The 21290-nt window shown below is 47.8% G+C and overlaps 1 pseudogene; it reads right to left on the reverse strand.

Moving 5' to 3' along the window:
- Positions 1-1483: 1483 nt before the first annotated feature.
- Positions 1484-21290, reverse strand: part of LOC121500941 — a 55791-nt pseudogene continuing 35984 nt past the window's right edge.

Below are 21290 nucleotides of genomic sequence, written 5' to 3' on the forward strand. Positions count from 1 at the left end.
TTTCATAGTCATGTCATAGACCTGCCTCTATCTGCGCTCTTCTCTGTGCGTTTTGGACCATGGCAGTGGTTGCTGAGATGGGTCTCAGGACCAGAAAGTCACAGCTCCATCATCTCTGGCTTTTAAACCTCTCTCCCACACAAAGACCCAACTTTTTCTTTCTTTCACCTACAAGAAATTAGAGCCATCAATAACTTTCCAAATCAGGCTATTACCACTTCACTCCAGATTCCTTCCTGAGTCCTGAGAGGGACCGTGAGAGCTTTGGCGGGTAGGGTGTGGGAAGAGCAGCAAATTGACTGCAGAAGAAAATCAGGGCGTTCATTGAAGATGCATTTTCCGCATGAAGAAATGTTCAAGAAAGGGCACCTTTTAGAATCTGTGGGAACATGCTTGAGGTCTACCAGAAAGGTTTGTGAATCACAAACCTGGGCAGTGGCTTATGATCGATCTGGTTTAAATGCATCTCTCCACAGAGCTGCCAGACACATGAGCTATTGGTAATTATACTTTCAGGAGCTAAATCCCCCAGTTTCACATATTTTATAGGGAGCACAGTTTCCTCTGTCGCTCTTGCTTTAATTCTCTCTCTCCCTCTCCTCCTGTGTCTAATTTTTTTGTGCCTGAGAAAGATGTAGACATCACAGAGAATTAACTACATTTGGGGAGGTGACTTGTGTATCCAGCTTTACAAATCGCCCAAAGCAATCCTGCTTTCTGGATTCTTGCGTGTAGATGTTTCTCTAATGACTGCTCTGCGCACAGATTCTATTAACCTCAATCAGCAGCTTCCCAAGTAGACGCAGATCTTTTCATGCCAGAGATTTCTGTCTTATCCTTCTTAGGAGCTGCTACGGCTCCAGGTATAATATCTGATTCACAAAGGGCTGCATAAATATTTGTTGGTCAATTTAAAACAGACTCAGATGAAATAGGATGTCAGAAACAGGAGCAGTTGGTATTGGTGAAATAGTTTAGTATCTCAACTCCTTAACATGGTACATCAATCTGCAAGATTCCCAAGCATCCTGTGAAGGAATTTCTACTACTATAGACATATGCACATGGTGTGCATAGGGCATTGCTGGAAGAATATTACAGTACTAGCATTGGGTTAACATTTAGTACCTCCCATGTACTATGAAGGGGCATGTGCTGCTCCTTGGCTCGCCCAATGTCCATTCCCTCCAGTTTTTTTTTTAAGTACCTAATATAACTTTAATAAATGTTTGTTGATTAAATCAATATAAAACAACAACCATCAAATTATACAATCATCTGATTTATAGAAAGATGCAACAATACTTAAAATGATACAAAATACTGATTTCAAAACATCAAAAAATGAGTATATTTAACCATACTCAGCTCATAACAGAGCAAATGGGTAAGAAGAATAATTCATACTATAGCATATTGCTAATATGAACTGGCAACAGAAAAAGTTGGTAAAAGAAGGCAGAAAAACTCTATCTTTTAAGAATTAGAACCGAGGGGCTCCATAATCATCTGGCATCCACTTAATGTTGTACCTATGGTTAGAAATGTACATGATGGGGGGCAGCCGAGTGGCTCAGCAGTTTAGCATGATCTTCAGCCCAGGGCCTGATCCTGGAGACCCCGGATCAAGTCCCATGTCAGGCTCCCTGCATGGAGCCTGCTTCACCCTCTGCCTGTGTCTCTGCCTCTCTCTGTCTCTCTGTGTCTCTCATGAATCAATAAATAAAATATTAAAAAAAAGAAATGTACATGATGAGAACTCCAGGGATCTTCTAGATCCTTCGTTTAAGGTCCCGGTCAACTGTGGCCACAATGTAACGTTTGTGCTGAGTTACTCTCTGTACTCAGCAGTCATCTGCATAGGTTCCTTTGTGTGTGCATGGCAATTGTTCAAATCTTGGATCCTTGGCAATCCTTAGAGGCACTCGATACTTTGGCCAATTTCTCAATTTCAGCCATTACACAGTCAGTTATACAAGGGATACACTTGGCATACAGACAGTCTATCACTGAGTGTACTAAGTCAAGTTTGGCTTTCATGGAAAAGTTGATAAATTTGGTATCAACCAGGATGTGATATGGTAGGTCCAGCTGTGTGTTATATTGGAAGAATAAGCAGGAAGGATGTTGGGGGACTTCTCTTTCCTTGAGTGCACTGGGATCTTTCTTTTCTTTCTTTTTAGGTTTTAATCTATCCTTCTCTTTAAGCCTCTGATCTCGGAGACTAAGCATTTGCTTCATGGTCACATACTTTCTGCTTTCTTTTGCTTTCCCATGTTCACGCCGCACTCTTGTTTCTTCTGGAATCCAGTTTTTAAATCAAAGAATCTTGGTTTATTCATGTGACATGTGCCCAATTGGAACTCAAGTCACACAACCTAGTTTCAGTCAATGAGACCCAAATGAAAGTTATTGGGGAGAGTTACTGGAGAGAGACTTTCCCAAACAAAAATGCAAGGACATGCTGAGGGAAGAAGCTTTTTGCCCTTCACCTCTTTAACCTTCTCTTTAATTTCTGCTTGGAAACTGGAAGTAATGCCTGGAGACACAGCAGCCAGTTTAGGGCAATGAGCATAAAAGCCAGAAGTAAAGGTGGTGGAGCAGAAGAGAGAAGAACCAGGCGACATCTTAGACGTCGATGCGGATCATTACCCCAGCTCAGGACCTCCCATTACTGTTGCATGAGTTATGTTAAATACCTTCATGGTTTCAGCCACTGTTGGAAGATTTCCTGTTATCTGAAGCTCACTGGGTCCCTCTGTGCTGTTGCTACTCTTCCTGTTAGCCTCATTGGTTGGGTATTATTAATTATGTTCTGCAAATAAGAAAGTCACAGCTCACCAAGAGGTTTATCACATGCTTAAGATCACAGAACCAGAGAGTGGTGAACCTCGACATGAATGTCTTATTCCAATCCTATATTTTCTCTCTAGGTATGAAGAAGGGAAAAGGACTGTATTTGTACAAGAGAATCACATTTATTCATTAGATTATTCATTCAATAAATATTGAAATCTGTCCCTGGTGACATTCTCATGAATAAGGCCTCCTGCTCCCGAGCTCTTGTCTCCTGTGGGAATTTTGTGCCTTGCTTTTTACTAAGGGGGAAGGCAATTTCACACCAGCATCTTCACCCTTCTGCCCAGGCTTTCAGTGTTCCTGTTGGACCAATAGCATCCCAGGGAAGTGAGTTGTCAAGGGAAATAGGGACCAGAGAAGGTTTTATCCATTTGCTACTTACTGAATCATGGACACCAATTGTCTACAAGGCAAAGTTAACTTGGGTTTTCAATTAAATAGAACACTTGGGACCAGCATCTCAATGCTGATGTAGCTTCCAGGATGAAAGCAATATAAATCCAGTGGGCTGGGTGTGATTACTGATTTCATGTCTGGCTTGGAAAAGCAAAGATGGGTGCACCTGTGAAGAGGTCCCCATCTCCATTTGCATATTTTCTAGTTGGTTTTGAAAGGAGTCTGCAGGTTAGAGACAGGAACTGCATAGTCAAATGGCATGGCTGCTGCCAAATTAAGGGACTTGAATAAAAACTAACAAAAGCAAACGTTCAGTAAGTACACACCTGTTCTTGGCTCGTGCTAAGCACTTGTGCTACATTGCCTCACTTACCCCAAGACAACCACATGGGATGGTTGTTATTATTGTAATTACCATTGTAGAGGTGAATCATGGGATGGCCAGAGAGGCCCAATGGCAAGCTCAAGGCCCTACAGTAACATGGGTCACAGATATCTGGCCCAGACTCTCTTCCTTTGTCATTGGGCTGGGAAAAGGGGAGTCTGAAGCTGCTGCCTAAAGTCAAATGTGTCTATTTATCACTTAATGAGCATCCCTGTTAGGTGCTCGGATGCAAAATCAGTAAGACCAGATGCTTCTTTCTGAGGAAACCTAGGTTGGGGTGAGGAAGTAATGAATTCACTGAGAAAACAGATCAGATATTATATAAGAAAATATTTCCAAACTCTCTGCTTATAGCTCTATTCATTCCAGCTGTGCTTGCAACAACTTGTTTCCCTAAAGTCAAGAACTCAACAAATTCTTGAGACCAATGAGACTTAAGATTTACTGATTGCCTCCTATGTGCCAGGCTTCATTCAGTTTACCTCATTTAAAACTTAGTGTACCTAGGAGGACTCTCTTTGTATAGGTTGTCCCCAGAATAAGATCTGGAGACAACAATTCGAGTGCAAGTTGTTTATCCGGGAGGAGTATGAGAAACTGATACAGGAAAAAGGAGGCATTACCAAAGGTCTGTTATCAATGGGTGTCTAGAGCTTAAACCCACAGGAAATGATGTAAAATATGTCTCTAATTTACTATGATGGTGATGATAATGAAGATGTAATGACGGTGATGGTGATGATGGTGATAGTGATGATGATGGTGATAATGGTGGTGACGATGATAGTGATGGTAACGATATAATGATGATGGTGGTGATGATGATGATGATGATGATTCTGTAATGATGGTGATAATGGGGATGGTGGTGGTGAGGATGATGATGGAGATGTTGGTGATGATGGTGACAGTGGTGATGCAGTATTGATAATGATATGATGATAATGGTAATAATGATGATGGTGATGAGTCCTTTCTTAAGTTTGAAGTATAGTTTGTACTTTAATGGAATTTCTGTCTTTGTAGAATACATTCTTGGATATTGAAAACCTCAAGGTAGGAGATTCAACTTTAAGACACATGCAATATGAACAATAAATAGATGAACTCATACCAAGTATGTTCTGGAATCAAGAGAAATTCAGCCCAATCTTTTATGCCTTCCACAGAGTGTCTTGTAGGATATTAATCCCAATGAAAGTAGAAGTTAATACTGCATTGAAGCACCTAGAAAGGGGCTGATACATCGTAACCTCCAACAAATCTTTGTTGAGTGAAGGCTGTGTGTAGACAGTGTGTTCAATGATGACCCTGTGGAAGTCTAGTGGGCCTTTTTTATTAAGAAGTGTTAAATTTCAGTATAGTTTTTTGGCATCATTTTGTTTGCAAATATTTGTCTTAGGCTGGAGTACAACCACACAGAGTGAACTGTATAAATCTTAAATATACATCCTGTTGAAGTTTTACAAAGTGAACACACCCATGTAACCACCACCAAGATCAAGGTGTGGGGCATTACCTGCACTCCAGAAGCCTCTCTCATGCCTGTTTCCCAAAATTATCCCTCAAAATAAGCCCTCTTGACTTCTACCACCATAGGGTAGCTTTGCTTATTTCTGAATATCATTTAAGTGAATCATGCAGTATTACTATTTTGTCTGTCTTTTTTTTTGCTCAGTATTATGTACACGATATTCATTCATGTTTCTGCATATAGTAGAACCTCATTTCTTTCCATTGCTGTAAAGAATTTCATCGCAAGACTATGGCACAATTTATTTATCCATTCTACTGTTATTGGACATTTAACTCATTTCCAGCCTTTTATTATTATGTTAATGGTGCTACAAACATTCTAGTACATTCTTTTGAACTCACTTTTTTTAAAGTGTTTACCAAGAAATGGAATCCCGAAGTTCCAGGGTGAGAGTATGTTTAGTTGTAATGGGTTCTGAGAGACACTTTATTGGAGTGTTTGTGGGAGGTGTGCTCTCCACCAGCAATTTGTGCATGTCCTGGATCTGCAGTCTATCATATGCTGGCTCAAATCTTGTTCTTGCTGCTTCTGAGCTATGCGATAGTGCAGTTCTGAGAGTTTCAATAACTTGACTGTTGATAATTGTAAAAAGAATTATAACTTGTCTACTTTATGCTTGCAGAATGCATGTGTTTACATATGTAGAAAAAGAACATACTAAGTACAGTCCTGGCTTCTAGTGTGTGTTCAAAAAATGATAGCTCTGATTATTCTTATTGTATTTATCTAAAATATTTAGTGCAACATGCTACCCTCTTCTGAAAAAATCATAAATTTGGTGTAATTAGGTTACTTAATTTTGATGTTTTACAAGAGGAAGGATGTGATTTGAAGCAAGTGTCGGGGGTCTATGAGCTGTATCTTGGAGATGCCCTCTTAGGAACTGTGCAGATTGTCTGACACTGTGTTGTTTTGGAGAACACGGGGTTTCCACGAGTGCCTATCAAGGGTAGAGTAATTATTGTCTGTGACAGAACACATCAGTCAGCTAAAATTATCATTCTAGCCAAGCATGTAACTAGGATCAGCTAAATATGCAATCATGAAAAATGCTTATGAGGTTAAAGATTTTTCTTCCCTTTCACATGGTTACTGGGGCCATGAATAAATGATTGTCTTGGCAGCTTCATTTCCTACAAGGTTTCCTCCTCACTCCATTGTTGGAACATGCTGACTTTTCTACATCTCAGGGTCTCCTCCTTAAATAACTATCTCCTCTTTTGCCAGTGACTTTGTTTTTAGCCCAGCCCAGAGGTCAGCCCCTCAATGTCATCCTCTCTCCTGCTGGTGCCTGAGCTGCTGGAGAAATCTGTCCCCCTCCCTCATGCACATGCCATTGCTCTGTGGCCCACTGCTTCTCTTAGTGTTCTAGGGGCTTTTCAGAGCCAGAGATTTCTAAAGTTCACATCTGTGACTCCTGTTGCCTACCCAATAAATGACTGATAAATTAATTGACTCACAGAACATAAAACAGGACATCTCTGATCTAACTCCAAACATCTATTCTATTCCATTCTATTGTATTGAATGCAATCTTACTGGGTGCTGACTTGCTCCAAGTCATTTAGAGAGGCAGGATAGAGCAGTGGTCAAGTACATGGGCTTCAGGTTCAGGCATGTTTGCTGGCTTTACAGACTGTGCTGGGCCTGTCTGGGCTGCAACTGCTCCTCTGCAGTCTAGAACTGCACTGGGATTTCAGTGGCACCTGTGATAGTGGCCACTTGGCTTCCACAGACAGGAAGGTTGACAGTCTGCTCCATGGCACTGATGACAAAGGACCCTGGGAACCAGGTTCCAGCAGAAGATGGTGCCTTGGGACGTTGCTGCCAGACCTGGGGGATGTCTGGGTGGGACAGTGCCTGGGAATCTATGAGAAGCTATTATTGGGTGAATGGCTGAGACCTGTGTGGGCAAAGGACAAAGACATAGAAATCAAAAGTAAAAGAGATTTTATTTTTTAGAAGATGCCCAAACTCTCTCTACTCTTCTTGCTCCAGCACCTGACATGCCTGGAAATTTTTCAAAGGCCATAATCAGAGAGGCTAAACAGCATCATCTGTCTTCCCTCAGTGGAGTTCACCTCCAGGTTCTTAAAGGGGCCCCATGCAGACTGTATGGATGAAATGTTTCATTGACTTCCCTACTAGCTCATCATCCCGCCTGTTATCTCAAAGTGCTAATGAAAACAATTCTCTAAATCAGACGTTTTGCTCATTCTTTCCCAACGTCTGGATCAGTGAGATAACAGGAAAAATTAGTGAATATTTCTCCACTGGTAGAAGCTGCATAATTGCAGACATAAGGGAGTGTGAGAGTGGGCCTGGAAGCAGGAGCTCCAATACCCATCCTCCACCCCCACTCCCTACCATCCCACCCCTACCCCCTACCTCTGTCTGCATGTTTCCAGCAACAGCAGAGAGCTGTGTCCCAGGTTGCACCCCAGATGCCAGACTGAGCTATCAACCTTGTTCAGAGCCAGCATGCTGGACTTGAGAGCCCAGGGGAAACATTTCAGGTTTTCACAGGAGATGGGCAGCAGTTGATTCACATAATATGAAGAAATAATCCCACACATGATAGAATAGCAACAGCACCCAGGAAAACTGCAGATCAACATTGCCAGCCCCCAGGGACTCAGGTGACAACCAGAGGTCACAGCTCACCTGCCGGGACAGATGTCACTCAGAGGAGCAGAGAACATCAAGCACTTTTTCCCAAGGCAGAGTGTTGGGGCTAGCTCCTCATCCAACAGTCCCACTTCCTTGCTTGTTACCTTTAAGACCTGAATGCCCTTCTCTGAGTGGGGACCTGGTGGGATGACCAACTGTCCTGGTTTGCTCAGAATTAAGGGGGTTTCTGGGACACAGAACTTTTGGTTTTAAAACTGGGACAGTCCCAGGCAACCTCAGATGGAGGACTTTAGTAATATAACCAGAAAAGTTCTGAGTGAATGGGATGAGCTGGTGGCCCTGGGCTAGGAGATCCATTTTGCTTTTGTGCCTGTTCTTCACCCCTGCTGCAAGCTTGGCACAGGTGCAGACCCTACATGTCTAGGGTCCTGGCATCCTAACAGCTGCCCCCATCCTGTTTCTGAAGCCCCTGGTCCCAGAACCCTCCATGCTCTGACCAAAAGGGGTAGCCCCCTTGACATGTTCTTTGTTCCTAAAGTCCATCTATCACCACAAGTACCCCCTATACCTAGCCCTTCCCACTGCCTTGGTGCTGCTGTTTACTGATTTCAAGACATATTTCCCAGTGGAGACCAGGATAGAGACTGGCCTCTCCCTTCATGGCAGCTTCACACCTCCCCACATGGCATGTCCAGCCCCCTTCTCCACTTCACCATTTTCCACTTTCATGATTCTCATGAAAGGTGATGCCTCTCAGAGAAATCACCTGGGGGGTATCCCCAAGACAGGAAAGGGAAGAGAGTAAATGTGCTGAACTCCTCCATGGCCTCAATGCCTCATCAATAATCCTGACCTGAGACCCTGAAGACCCCGGTAAGCATTGCCTTACCTCTCTGAGCTCCTCAAATTATAAAATGGGCTCGTAATAGTATTCACTTCAGAGGTTTTTTTTTTGTAAGGATAGATGTGTGAAGCTCTGAGTCCAACCACTGGTGCAGAGTAAGCACTATGAGAATTGGCTCTTCCTGTTGCTTCATCCATCCATCCCTCCCTCCACCCTCTTGCCCATCCATCCATCCATCCATCCATCCATTTATCCATCTATGCATCCATCTAACCATCATCCATCCATTACCCGGATATTCATCCATTCATTCACCCACCTGTTCATCCATCCATCCATCCATCCATCCATCCATCCACCGACCTCTTTCCTTCCTTCCTCCCTCCCTTCCTTCCCTCCTTCTTTCCAACCACACCTGTCCATCCATTTTATCTACCTACCTGCCATTCATTCCATCTATCCACTCACCTGTCCATCCATCTACCACATGGCCGGCCTTCCTTCCTTCCTTCCTTCCTTCCTTCCTTCCTTCCACCCAACCACCTGTCCATCCATTTATCCACCCACCAACCATTCATCCCACCTAACAACTCACCTGTCTATCCATCTACCCCACCATGGTCAGTCAGCCTCTGACCTTTGCATGACTGCCTTCTGAATTCACTCAGAGGCCCTCTCCCATGACGACTGCCTTGACTGTTTGATTCAGAACATGAGAGAGAGAGAGAGAGAGAGAGAGAGGGAGAGAGTCTCTGAGCATGCAGATGTGGTAGCCTCACAGATGTGGGTCAGGAGAGTCAAACTGGCTCCACTGTGAAGGGCAGATGTTCCTGGGAGGAAGGCCTTCCCCTCCCCTGGAGATGAGGGCAGTGAGCTCCCTCTGAAGCAAAGCTAACAGCCCTTGGCTGATCCTGCCTGTGGATCTTCTAGCCTCAGGGGCCAGACTCAGGACCTATCCAGCCATACTCACCCTCCATGGGACAATGTTCTGGTTTCTAAACAACTGACTAGACTAGCTGCATTTGCCACTGAGCCTTGAGCAGTGAAGGAGAGGAAAGGTTTGGTGTTGGTTATGACTTTTGCATGACAGGGGGAGGGGAGAATGGGGGCGGGATGCTGGTTGTGCATTTTCCTGGAGCTGGACTGCTTAGTTATCCCCCACAAAGGAGTGGAGGTGGAGAGGGAACCACCTGCAACTTACCATCTAAAGTATACAGCTATTTTCACCCAGGATCTGCCTCTACATGAAAATAATGATGCTATTGAGCAAAAATTTCCCCAAATTACAGTAACGAATTTGCCCTATAGAGAATTTTATAGGGGACATGAGCTAAAGGCAACATTCTAAGTGGGTGTCAAGGGAACAAAATAAAACCTGTAATTAGGTATCTAAGGCTGTTCCAAAATGCCAAATCAGACTCATTATTCCTCAAGATTCCCAGCGTCCACTCTGATTGGTGGGGCCAGTGCAGACAGCCCATCCGGTGTTACATGCACACCCTTTCTTATCTCCAGAGGGTTCATTTCCACCACAAATGCTCCTAGAAGCAATAAATACATTGATTGATTTTCCAGGTGATTGTCCTCACAGAAGAGCAGTGATAAAACATGCTTGGATTACAATCCCGCTCTGCTAAATTCCTCCTCTTGTGTGAAGCAGTCTTTAAGAAAGCAGTCCCCCTCTCTCATTGTGGCCCTGGAGGTGAGATAGACACAGCATGAGGCTGGACCACTTGCACTTCCAATTACTTTCTCACATAGCTGATGATGATCATCTGCTCCACTTGGTAGGAGGCTGATTGCCAGCACCTGACCCAGGTACCTGACCCATGGGCTGGGCCCCCAGACCCAATATTGGAGTCATTTCTTATGGCTTATGTTTCCTTTCTAATGGCCCTGGCTGGATGTGAAAGAGAAAAAGGCAACACACATGCCAACCAAGAACATTTTATTCTCCATCCTTTGTGATAATTCCTTTTGCCTGGGGCTTCATTTTTGAATTAGTGTCTTCTGGGGGGAAAAGAAGCAGGAGCCCAACATGAGCAAGGAATCATAAACAAGTCATTACTACTCTGATGTTCCTCTGGCTGCTACTGAAGTTAATGTCTCAGTGTCAGGTGGGGAAGGAGAGACCCATGCATGGGGCGGTGGAGGCTAGGGAAGGGAGACTCAGTCAGGCCTTCCAAGTGGGGCTCTGCCTGGGACCCCAGCCTCCTTCTCCATCCCAGATAGAACCCCACAGTTCATTGTGCCCCATCCAGACCTTCCTACAAGGTGTCTGCTTCTGGGCATGTGGACAAGAAAGCTGGAGGCATGTTGTGATGGTACCTGGGCTTTATTTCAACCAGGAATGGCAGGACATGATCATAGATCCCCAGAATCAAGAGGCATGCCACACCATGTAGAGCTATACAGGGAAGCACCACAGTCAACCAGGAGGCAGAGGGAGGAGGGAAAGTATGGGCATGGGCCTTTACTATGGTTTCTGTGGGAAGGAACAGGTAAAGCAGGGTGATCAGGCTTAGGGCTGTCCAGTGTGAGACCTCAGTAGGTTCTGCGGGGAAAGGGCTGCCCTCTGTTGTCTGCACCAAGAGGAGGTGGCGTGTAGGCTCTGGGTTGGTTGGTCTGCATATTTGCCATCATTTGCCAGCTTCAGGAACTGGCTGACCCTGGAGGAGCCATCTGTCCAGGCTCACAAGGCCCTAGATGTCAGAGCATCAGGAATACAGCAAATGAAAAGCATGGTTAATACAGGATAGGAGGTGAATGCCTTGGGTTGAGAGAATAGAGTATCAGTCTTCCTTTTACAGAGAATTTATTATAAGCCAGGAGTTTTTGGTACATTAACTCACATATTTTGTGCTACGGTCCTAAGTGGTGGGCATTTATACTCCTTTCACAAATGAAGAAACCAGGCCTCAGAAACATTCAAGGAATTATCTGTATTCATGTAGCTGAACAGTGGCTCCTCCAGACCTGCACCACGTCCCTGACCATTCCCTGCACCCAAACTGACTCCCCCTCCTGCTGTGAATGCCTGTCTTACCCTTTGGTACACCCTGGATCCTGGATGGCAAATCCCTCCTCCTGGTCCCACCAGGGACTGAATTGCACTCAATTGAATGGTTGACTCATTCGTTTCACACATAGCCACTGAACGGCTCCCGAGTGCCAGGCACAGACCTAGGGAAGTGGAGCCGAGCGTATGCAGAAGAAATAGGATCTTACACTGCTGGTACAAGCAGGGACCCTGGGCTTGGAGAAATATGAGGGAGGCCTCCCCTGAAACAAATAAGTCATTCATTATTAGATAGATGTGTACTTTTAAGTGGAAGGCAATGGGGACTCTTCGTTCATGGGAAGCCAGGCGTGCAAAGTCTCTCCAGCTCACTTGCCTTTCTGCACTTTGGTGGTACACAGATTGATAGACCAAGTCAGGACAAAAGGCACAGGAGGACCTCTGAGGCACACCTGCACAGAGCACACGGCCTGCTAGATGAATTTCCAGCCTCCTCCTATTCATCAGCTGCTGACTGGCTGTGCTGTCTTGCGTATTTATTTGGGCCTTTGGTGGGACTCGGAATGTAGCTGGAGCATGACTGGCCCTGCGGCCACTGGCCTGAGATGTGTCAGGGCACCAAACAAGTTTTCACTGTGAGTTGCCAGCCCAGCGTTGCTCACTGGGCTTGAAGCCGAGCCTTGTCCTGGCCTGAGTCCTCTCTGGGAGGAGGGCGTGATGTGGGGGCAGAGGTGATCCAAGGACCACAGGGTTATGGGTCCACTTCACCTCCTCCCAGATGTCCATAATGACAGGGTCAAAGTTGGGCCTCTCTTCTTTGACCAAATAATTACTTTTGGAAGAAACCAAAGAAATGCACTGCGTTTTTCAGTGCAGCTCCTGGTTTGCCCCTTGGGTATCTAGTCCAGGGGCCCAGAGGAAAATCCACATCCTAACTGGGGTCCTCTGCCAGGGAAACTTCCAGCTGTCTATTGGAGCCTTGCAAACACGATCAGCTGAATCAGGATGTAGAGAAGGAACATAGCCAGCTGTCCCTGGGCTTCCCAGAGCCTGAGTGATGGCCTGTCCCTCTTCACCACGTGCAGGCACCACCAGCTGGCCCCTGTCCTTCCTCCTGCGGGAAGGGTGATGCCAGGAAGGGGCAGGAGCTCTGGGCTATGCTGGACCCTGAGACAGCATCTCGGCCCCAATGGCAGGCTGAGTACTGACTCCAGGCAGAAAGGGACCCTCAGGGGACCCAGCTCTGAGCAGGTGGGAGCCAGCCTTCTTCTTCCTCCTGCTTCTGCATGGTGGCTGCATGCTGAGAAACCCTGCAGAGACCTCTCCTTCCTAGTGTGGGCCTCCAGCCACTATGGATGCACAGAGAGATAGACGGAGGACTCCCTGTGGGCCAGGCTCTTGGGGATGCCAGCCTTGCCCCGGAGGCCTCTGCTTTAGACGCCCTCCTTCCACTTCTCTCAGGGCCTCCCTGACTCCTGACCAAGAATTCCTGTGGGAAGCAAGCTTGCCTTCACCCCGCAGGGCCTGTCATATTCCTTGTGTGGAATTCTACTGTGGGACTTTCCACCAGACCTGTAAGTGCTGACCAGCTACCATTTTTGTCACCAGCTTGTGATGTCTCAGGGGTTCTGGACTCTCTCTGGGCTACCATGGCTTCCAGTATCTGGCCCTGGGCTGGGTGCCTGCTGTGAGCTCCATCAATACTTGGAGACTGAGGGGTACCTGGGTGGCTCAGTGGTAGAGCACCTGCTTTGGCTCAGGTTGTGATCCTAGGGTCCTGGGATCGAGGCCTGCATCGGGCTTCACGCAGGGAATCTGCTTCTCCCTCTGCCTAAGTCTCTGCCCCTCTCTCTGTGTCTCTCATGCATACATAAATAAAATCTTTTTAAAAAAGTACTTGGAGACTGAGGGAGGGTAGTGGTGAATGGATGAGCGAGTGTGTGTGGGGGGGCTAGTTCCTGGCTCTGCAGGACCCCAAATGTCATGCTCAGGCATATGTGGACTTCAGTGGCTGACAGCTGGCTGAGCACAGACATCCCAAGGGAAGTGTGAACCCGATGAGCAGGTTCTGCATATGGAGAAGAATCAGCTGGTATAGCAGAGCAGATGAGGGTCACTGAGTCCTGAAAGGGTGCTGGTGAAGGGCAAATGGGGGGACAGGCTGGAGCCCAGCAGGATCAAGGGCTAATGCATCTGGGCCACACAGAATCTGGGGAAACACTTTGGTCACATGCTCCACACAACCTGCTCCCCCAAGACCTGCCTGGTCATTAGCCTCATCGGTATCACCTGGTGGGGGCAGAGCAGGGCAGGGGCACCCAGGGCTCTCATCCCAGGCAGGTAAGACGCCAAAGGGGCTGCCCCCTTGGGGCCAGCTGTGGTCCCTGCTGCATCCTGGCCTCACCCTTGTTACCACCTAAGTTGTGGGGTGACATGCACGGAGACTGGGTCAGTCCAGGGTTTTCCTGCTGAGGGCTGGGGAAACTCGTCTCCTGGTGGCAGAGTCTCACATGGGGAAGTGTGTGAGCAGACAGTGAGGGAACGGTGGCCTCTCAGGTCATCTGAGGAGGCTTCCTGGACACCACCTGCCTTCACTGGGTCTGAGATTTGAGGGTAAGAGGCCACAGATCCTCAGTCTGAATGTGGTGACTTGTGCCCCCCATTTCCCAGCTGTCTGCATCCTACTGCTTGAGATAGCCAAGGGTACAGATGACCGACTGAGGGACAGGCTGCGGTTCTGGCTATGCTGTGACAGGTGGCATCTGCACAAGATGTCTGAAGTGGACATTTCTCTCAGAACAACAGCTCATCCTCAGCCTGACTGACAGGCAGTGGTGCTTCCTGTGGCTTTGTAACAAAGTGCTGCAAAGTTAGTGTCTCAAAAGCACATGGATTTATTATCTCACAGTACTGGGGGGCAGAAGTCCCAGAGTCAAGGTACTGACAAGATTGGTTTCCTTCTGGAAGCTCTAGGAGAGAGCCTAGTTTGTGCAGGCACCTGCACCCCTTCCCCCATCTTCCAAGCCGGTGGGAAGCTTCTTCTAATCTCCCTCCCCAACTTCTTCTTCTCTGATTCTGGTCCCTCTGCCTAACAAGAGACTCTACTACATTGAGACCACCTGCATCATTTGGGAGACTCCACCCCAAAAAACATTAACCTAATTATATCTGCCAAACTCCTCTCACCATGTAAGGAACATATTTCAGTTTCCAGGGATTAGGATGGGGACATCTCTGGGGGACATCATTCAGCTGACCAGCTGATCATAGCCGCCTTCCCTGTGCCCTCTCTTCCTAGCCACCCTTATTCCTTCCCTCTGCTCCACATTGGCTTCCATACTCCTACTTGACTATGTTAGCTATGCCCTTGCCTCACCATTCCCTCTGCCTGGAGTGCTTTTTCCACAGCTATCCATACAGTCTGCTCCTTACTGCCTTTGGATCCCTATTTTTTTTTAAAGACTTTATTTATTCACTCATAGACACACACACACACACACACACAGAGAGAGAGAGAGAGAGAGAGAGAGAGAGAGAGAGAGGCAGAGACACAGGGAGAGGGAGAAGCAGGCCCCACACAGGGAGCCCGACATGGGACCCAATCCTGGGTCTCCAGGATCATGCCCCAGACTGAAGGCAGCGCCAAACTGCTGCGCCATCTGGACTGCCCCTTTGGGTCCCTATTTGATTGCCTCTTCCTTTGGCCCCATACTCAACTACAGTACCCCCTAGACTACCCTCCAGTGCTGTCCCCTGATGCATGTGTACTATGTGTTTGTCATCATTTAAGAGTATCTATCTGTGCCATCCTGCATGTTGGTCACTGGTCACTTGTGGCTATTTAAAGTTAAGTTAGTTAAACTTAAATAAAAGAAACAATTCCAGTTACTCATGGCAGTGGCCACATTTCAGGTGTCAGGGGCCAGATGTGCAGCATAAATAGAGAACATTTCCATTGTCCCAGGAAGTTCTGCTGGACAGCATTGCCCTACATGGTCAATGTATATAGAATCCATATAGAATGCATCTCTTGTATACCCTCAACTAGAACCTGAGCTGCCCATGAGGACAGAAATGCTGTCTCATTTGTCTGTGGCTATGTTCCCAGCTTTTAACAGGGCCTGGCACCCAAGGAGACCCTTGTGGGCATTCACTGAAAGGATGACTGTGTTGCCAGAACCCTGTCTGCCTTCAAGGTGATGTACTTGAAGGGTCACAGTGGGGCTGCTGTGACCCTACATGTGCCTGTTCAAGGCCACATCAGCAACGCTGCCAGCCCCACTTCCAAGTGCAGGGCTGTTAGCTCCCACTTACATAGCCTCTTGCACTTCCTGGGCACATGCTGATTGCACTTGCCTGTCTCAGTGGAGTTAGGAGTGGCTGTGAGACTTTGGCTAGTGGTATGTGAGTGGAGGGGACATGACTTAGCTCCAGGGGGAAGCTTGAAGAGCCAGTTTGTGATTTTCCTGTCCTCTGCTTCCCTCAGCCACAGTGACCAGCAGCATCCCAGATAGTGGCTATTCTGTGGGTAGAGCAGGGCCCCTATCCAGTAGACTTGCAGTCACAAGTGTGAGTAAGAAATAAATTTTTGTAGTTGAAGTCACCAGTTTTGGGTTGTTTCTTACACAGCTCAGCCTACCCCACCCTGACCAATACAACTGCTTACTCTGTGCCAGATCTTAGGAGGTTCCACGTGCTATGAGGTGCATCCAGTCCCATTATAGGTGGGTAAACAGAGGCTCCTGGAGACTCAATGACTGACCAAGGTCAGATCCACAAGTGTGTCCTGATGTCCTGTCCTTCCCAGGGTCTGGGTGCCTCCCATTCTGCAGCTCCATCATTGCTCATGCACTCTAGTTGCCTTTCTCCCCCAACAGACTATGAGGTTTGAGCAGGGACATGGTCCATGTCAAATTATTTCTAATACCCTGGGGCTCGGTGTAGCTCCTGGCCCAGAATCATGGAGTCATCACTGAATAAAACTGAATTTGAAGCTAGATGGTGAAAACAGCTGGAAGCAAGTGTCTGGGAGGAACCCCCCCCCCCCAGCCACCTCAGCTTCATTGTTGGGGCCCCACAAATTAAACTGACAAAGACAGAATAACCAGAGAAACAAACGGAAGTTTAATAACACATGCATCACACACACACACACACACACACACACACACACACACACACACACACGGAGGAGTTCTCAGAGGGAGTAACTCAAAGGCATGGTTAGAACTCAGGCTTATATAAAACCTTAGCAATGGAACAACACATTTGAGGAGAAGTGACAAAGCAAATGAAGAGGGCTTTGAGTCTCTAGGGTGGCAAATTCTGGGCAGACAAGGACATGGGGGAGTGGAAGATAAGGGGTGCTTGGCAAGGTCTGTTGTGTAGATGCCTCTGATTCTGTCTTTGGTGCTGATCAGGGTCTGGTGTTGTCTCTGGTGATTAACTTCTGTCCTTCCTGGCACAGAGGGGAGGGGGACACTTTCATAAATTCATGTCTTGCTTCTAGGTAGAGAGAGAGAGAGCAGGGAGCTTTTCTTGTATCTGCTTCTTCTCAATTGTCTTCAGCTCAAAATAATCTTTATGCTAAAGTGGTGTATTTGGGGGTTTCCTGTTCTGCTGCCCTACATAAGTTACAGGGACTGCAACACCAGCAGCAAGATTCAGCTGCTGCAGTCAGTCCCTGGCCTGGGGTGGGAGGTGCCCCCCTCTGCTCTTTGCAGAAAGCAGAGTGATGGTCATGGTGCACCAACCTCTGAGGCTGTGGAGTGGCTGGGGGGTGGGGGCTGTGCATTAGCTGGTGTGGATTTTTCTTTCCTCCCCTTGCGCACTTGTGCTGCTCCCCCCTGATCTGTTTCTGCGGGGTTTCCATTTAACCCAAGGTCTGTAGCCTTAACTTGTTTTTCATGCATAGGCTTCCCTGAGCCTCTTGTGTTCCATTAATTCTTAGCTGACCTTTCTCCCTTTCTCTCCTTCCCTTTAGAATACTAGCTTAGCATCACAATTCAAGACCAGTGAACACAGTTTCCATCCTCAAGTGCAGTGTCTTTCTCCTACCTTTCTATCTAGATGAAGTGATTGCACACATTATCAGCTCAGTACTTAAACATCCTCCCCCTACCTTTGTGCTTAGCTCATCAGCATAAGTGCCAGTGGGAAACAGTGGGTTCCCCTCTGCATCTGTACTGGGCTCAGTGCCCAGGTAATGGAGGCTCGGTGCACCAGTGTGGTATGTGGGGTGTGGGAGGCTCTGCTTTACTAAGTTCACTGAGCTAGCATATACCCTTCTCTCTTCTCCAGAGCCCAAAATATTCTGCTCATCCATGTGAGGTCTCCCAGGTGGGAGCTGTGCTGAGGGAGCTCCTGAGTGGGGGCCTCTGAGCACAGGGAGAGATTTCCCTGGAAGCAGACCAAAGCTCAGGCCCATCCTTCCCTACCCCACCCTCCAACCCCATTCTCGGGCCCAGAGGAGGAGCCTCCCTGCAGGGGTGGTGAGCTTTCATTTTCCTTGTGGCACAAACTCCCTGAGGCTTCCAAGTCTTCTCCATGCTGACAGGAGGTTGCTAAGCTGTCCTCTGTGTCCTCCCTTCTGTGTTCTGAACCCTCTTCCCGGAGTCGTGCTCTCCTTTGGGTTGTGGCTGATGCTTTTTCCTTTTTGTTCCTCTGGGCTCTGCTGCTCTGAGTAGCTGCTAACACAGGGCCTTGGGTGTCACTGGGACCACAGGACAATTCACAAGGAGAAAGCCCTTTCTCTGCAGTCTCTGCCAGAGCTGGGGAGCCCAATGCAATCCCAGGGCTCTCCATCATCGAGGCTGCTGTCCTGTTCCTACTGCAGAGATGAGAGACATATGCCAGCTCATGGCCTGAGGACTAAGGAGGTGATATGAGTCTGTAGTGTTTATTTGGGTAAAAGGAAACACACATGCAGATTGCCCTTAATGGAGGCTAAAAGTGGACTTGGAACCAGAATCAGGATGTGGCTCCGGAAGAGAAAAGGGTTCAGGACAGAAAAAGGACCTAGAGTAAAATTCACTTATCAAAATCAATGTGTCCTGGCTGTGGGTGGGGGATATGCAGAGAGGTGCTGGAGTTTCTTCTGCAGGGATGGCCATAATTTGGACGTTTCAAAGCAGAGGGAGGGACAGTCAGCTGGACCTGGGCCCTCTCCACCATCACCAAAGCTGTTGTGTCCCCTTCCTGGGCTGGCAGCCGCCTTGACATTTCTTTTCCTCAATGTGATTCAGTCCGGCCAGCCTGAACTTCCTCCCGGGAGAGCTGAGCTGGCACGTGGTGGTTTCAAAGGCTGTGTCTCTCCCACTTTGAACAGGAGTCCTGTCTCTGGGATATGAATAATGGATCAAAGCCGCTCTTCCTCCAGTCCCCTCTCCTTTTTAACAGGCAGGATGCTGGGCCTGGAACAGCATGTTGGTAAATTTGGAGGGATTGTCCCCCCTCCAGTGCTCTGTAGGAAGAATGCCAGGAGTTTGGGGACTTCCCTGAATTTGAAAAACAGTCCCATTGGCAAGGAGACTAGGACTTGGAGCTAAGGCAGCAGAATAGGAGATATATTGCAATAAGTTTTCTTCTCCTGAGTCAATGTCTGCCCAGAGGAAGGATGATAGGGAGAACAGGGAAGCCAGGTAGAGGCCATTGGAAATTTTGGTTGAGAAAGAATCCCTAAAGACCAGGCCTGTCCTGCTGTCATAGCTTCAGGTCATGTGGGACTTGGTGACAGAAAGGGCAGGTGCTTCCTGCAGAGTCCTCAAGAGATGGGTCTGTGGACAGAAAGGAGGGGCGCCTGCTTACTTTTCAGGGATATTCACATCAGAGGGTGGGCACCCTCACAACACCACACTGCCCTTGGTCTTTGCCACTTAGCTAAGGCCTCATCTCCACACCCTGGATGGGCAGGTTCAGGGGTCAACCCAGGTTCTCAGGCTTTCTTGTCCCCATAGGACTTGTTTTAAAGGCCTATTTGCAAAGGTGTCAAGCTTGGTCCAACCCTCACTGCCCCATCTTGGTTTCAGTTGGGAGGGCTGAGGAGAACTGTGTCCAGCATTTTACTCCTTGCTTTTTATTCCAGGAACCAGGGATGTCACCGCCTCTCTGGGGCCAGGATTTCTAGGCCTACACAGGGCACCCTGGATGGAGGCTCAGTGTGAGGAGTGGCTTGTCTAAGGCACCACAGCCCCCTCCCCAACAGGACACTGGGCTCAGCTTCTCCTCAGAGAGGTTTGAAGCTAGGCCCCTGAGATCACCAGAGGGGACCAGAGCTAGTTCTTGTTCTTGCACATCTTCAAAACCAGTCTGTTTTTCTCCTGGGCTGAAGAACAGGGGCCATGGGCAAAGTCAAAGCCCTTGAGCAGAGGAGTCACTCAGCAGCATTGTGAATACTCCGGGATCCAGGGCTATGCCATCCAATACGGTGGGCAGTAGTCAAATGGCGTTATGCAAATAAAAAATTGTGTTAGTGAAATTAAATGAACAGTTAAGTCCCCTGCATACTAATCACATAGAAAATGCTCAACAGCCATATCATAGAACATGCTCATCAGCTAGAAGTTCTGTTCAACAACACTGCTACCCCTAACCTTACCTCCTGTCTTGAAATACAGTCCCTAGCCAAGACCTGGCCAGAGTTACTGTCCTCTCATAGCTGAGCTAAGATTCAGAGGCCCCTCACGAACCAGTGTCCACACTGTATCCTGTCCTTGAGTGTCCCCAGAGGCCTGCTGGCCTGAACAAGGAATAAGAGAAGTGTCCCTTGGGCCTCCACAGGCCAGACCATTTCCTCTCAACGAACTTGTGGGTAGAGGGAGCTGTAGGTGGGGGTGTCCAAGGAGCCCTGGTTTTGGCCTTGCCCTGTGGCCCATCCCAGAGTGGGAAGGAGATGTTGGCCCTGCCTGACCAAATCTCAGATGGCGTCTGGCTGAGGCCCTGGGTAAGGCATGCAGTCGGCTTAGCTAGAGGATGCATCCCAATGAGAACAAGATGTTTTGTTCATTTATCCTTCGTGGCATTCCTGCTATATCTCTGCCTTGATTCACCTTTGCAGCTGGGTCAGCTGCTGGCTCCCTTGTGAAACCTGCCCTCCCAGAGGCCTCCCAGTCTCCCTGCAGCTCCTCTCCTGCCTCTGGTTTGGCTGCATGAGTAGGTGGGAAGCTGGTCTGTCTTAGAGTGGGTTGGATTCTCCAACCATAAGGAACATTAATGTTCATGGTTGCTCATTCCTCCAGGGGACACTTGCAGGAGGCCACCTGTGTTCCCACAGGCATGGATGTGCTGAAGCTCCCAGTCTGGAAAAGGAGTCCTGCAGGAGCTCCAATGCTTACCATTTAGGTGGTCAAGGCTCCAGAGATAAGTGCATCATCTGTGAGCTTCTGGTGCTACTTGGAAGCTGTGGATCTGCAACGTTGCTCCATAGAAAATAGCCTTTTCTATGTTGGGCATCTCTGGTCCTTGCTGCCCCGTCAGAACTGCTGAGGTTTTTCCTGTTTGCATCCAGTAGCCAAGGATCTGCCCCGGCGGCACAGTCTTTGGGATGGCAGCCAGGAGCTGGGTAGCAAGTAGCCCCACTATGCAAGGTTGAAGTCACTCAGGGGGGGTTTTAGTAAAAGCC

This window comes from Vulpes lagopus, chromosome 10, assembly GCF_018345385.1.
Source record: "Vulpes lagopus strain Blue_001 chromosome 10, ASM1834538v1, whole genome shotgun sequence".
NCBI classification, from domain to species: domain Eukaryota; kingdom Metazoa; phylum Chordata; class Mammalia; order Carnivora; family Canidae; genus Vulpes; species Vulpes lagopus.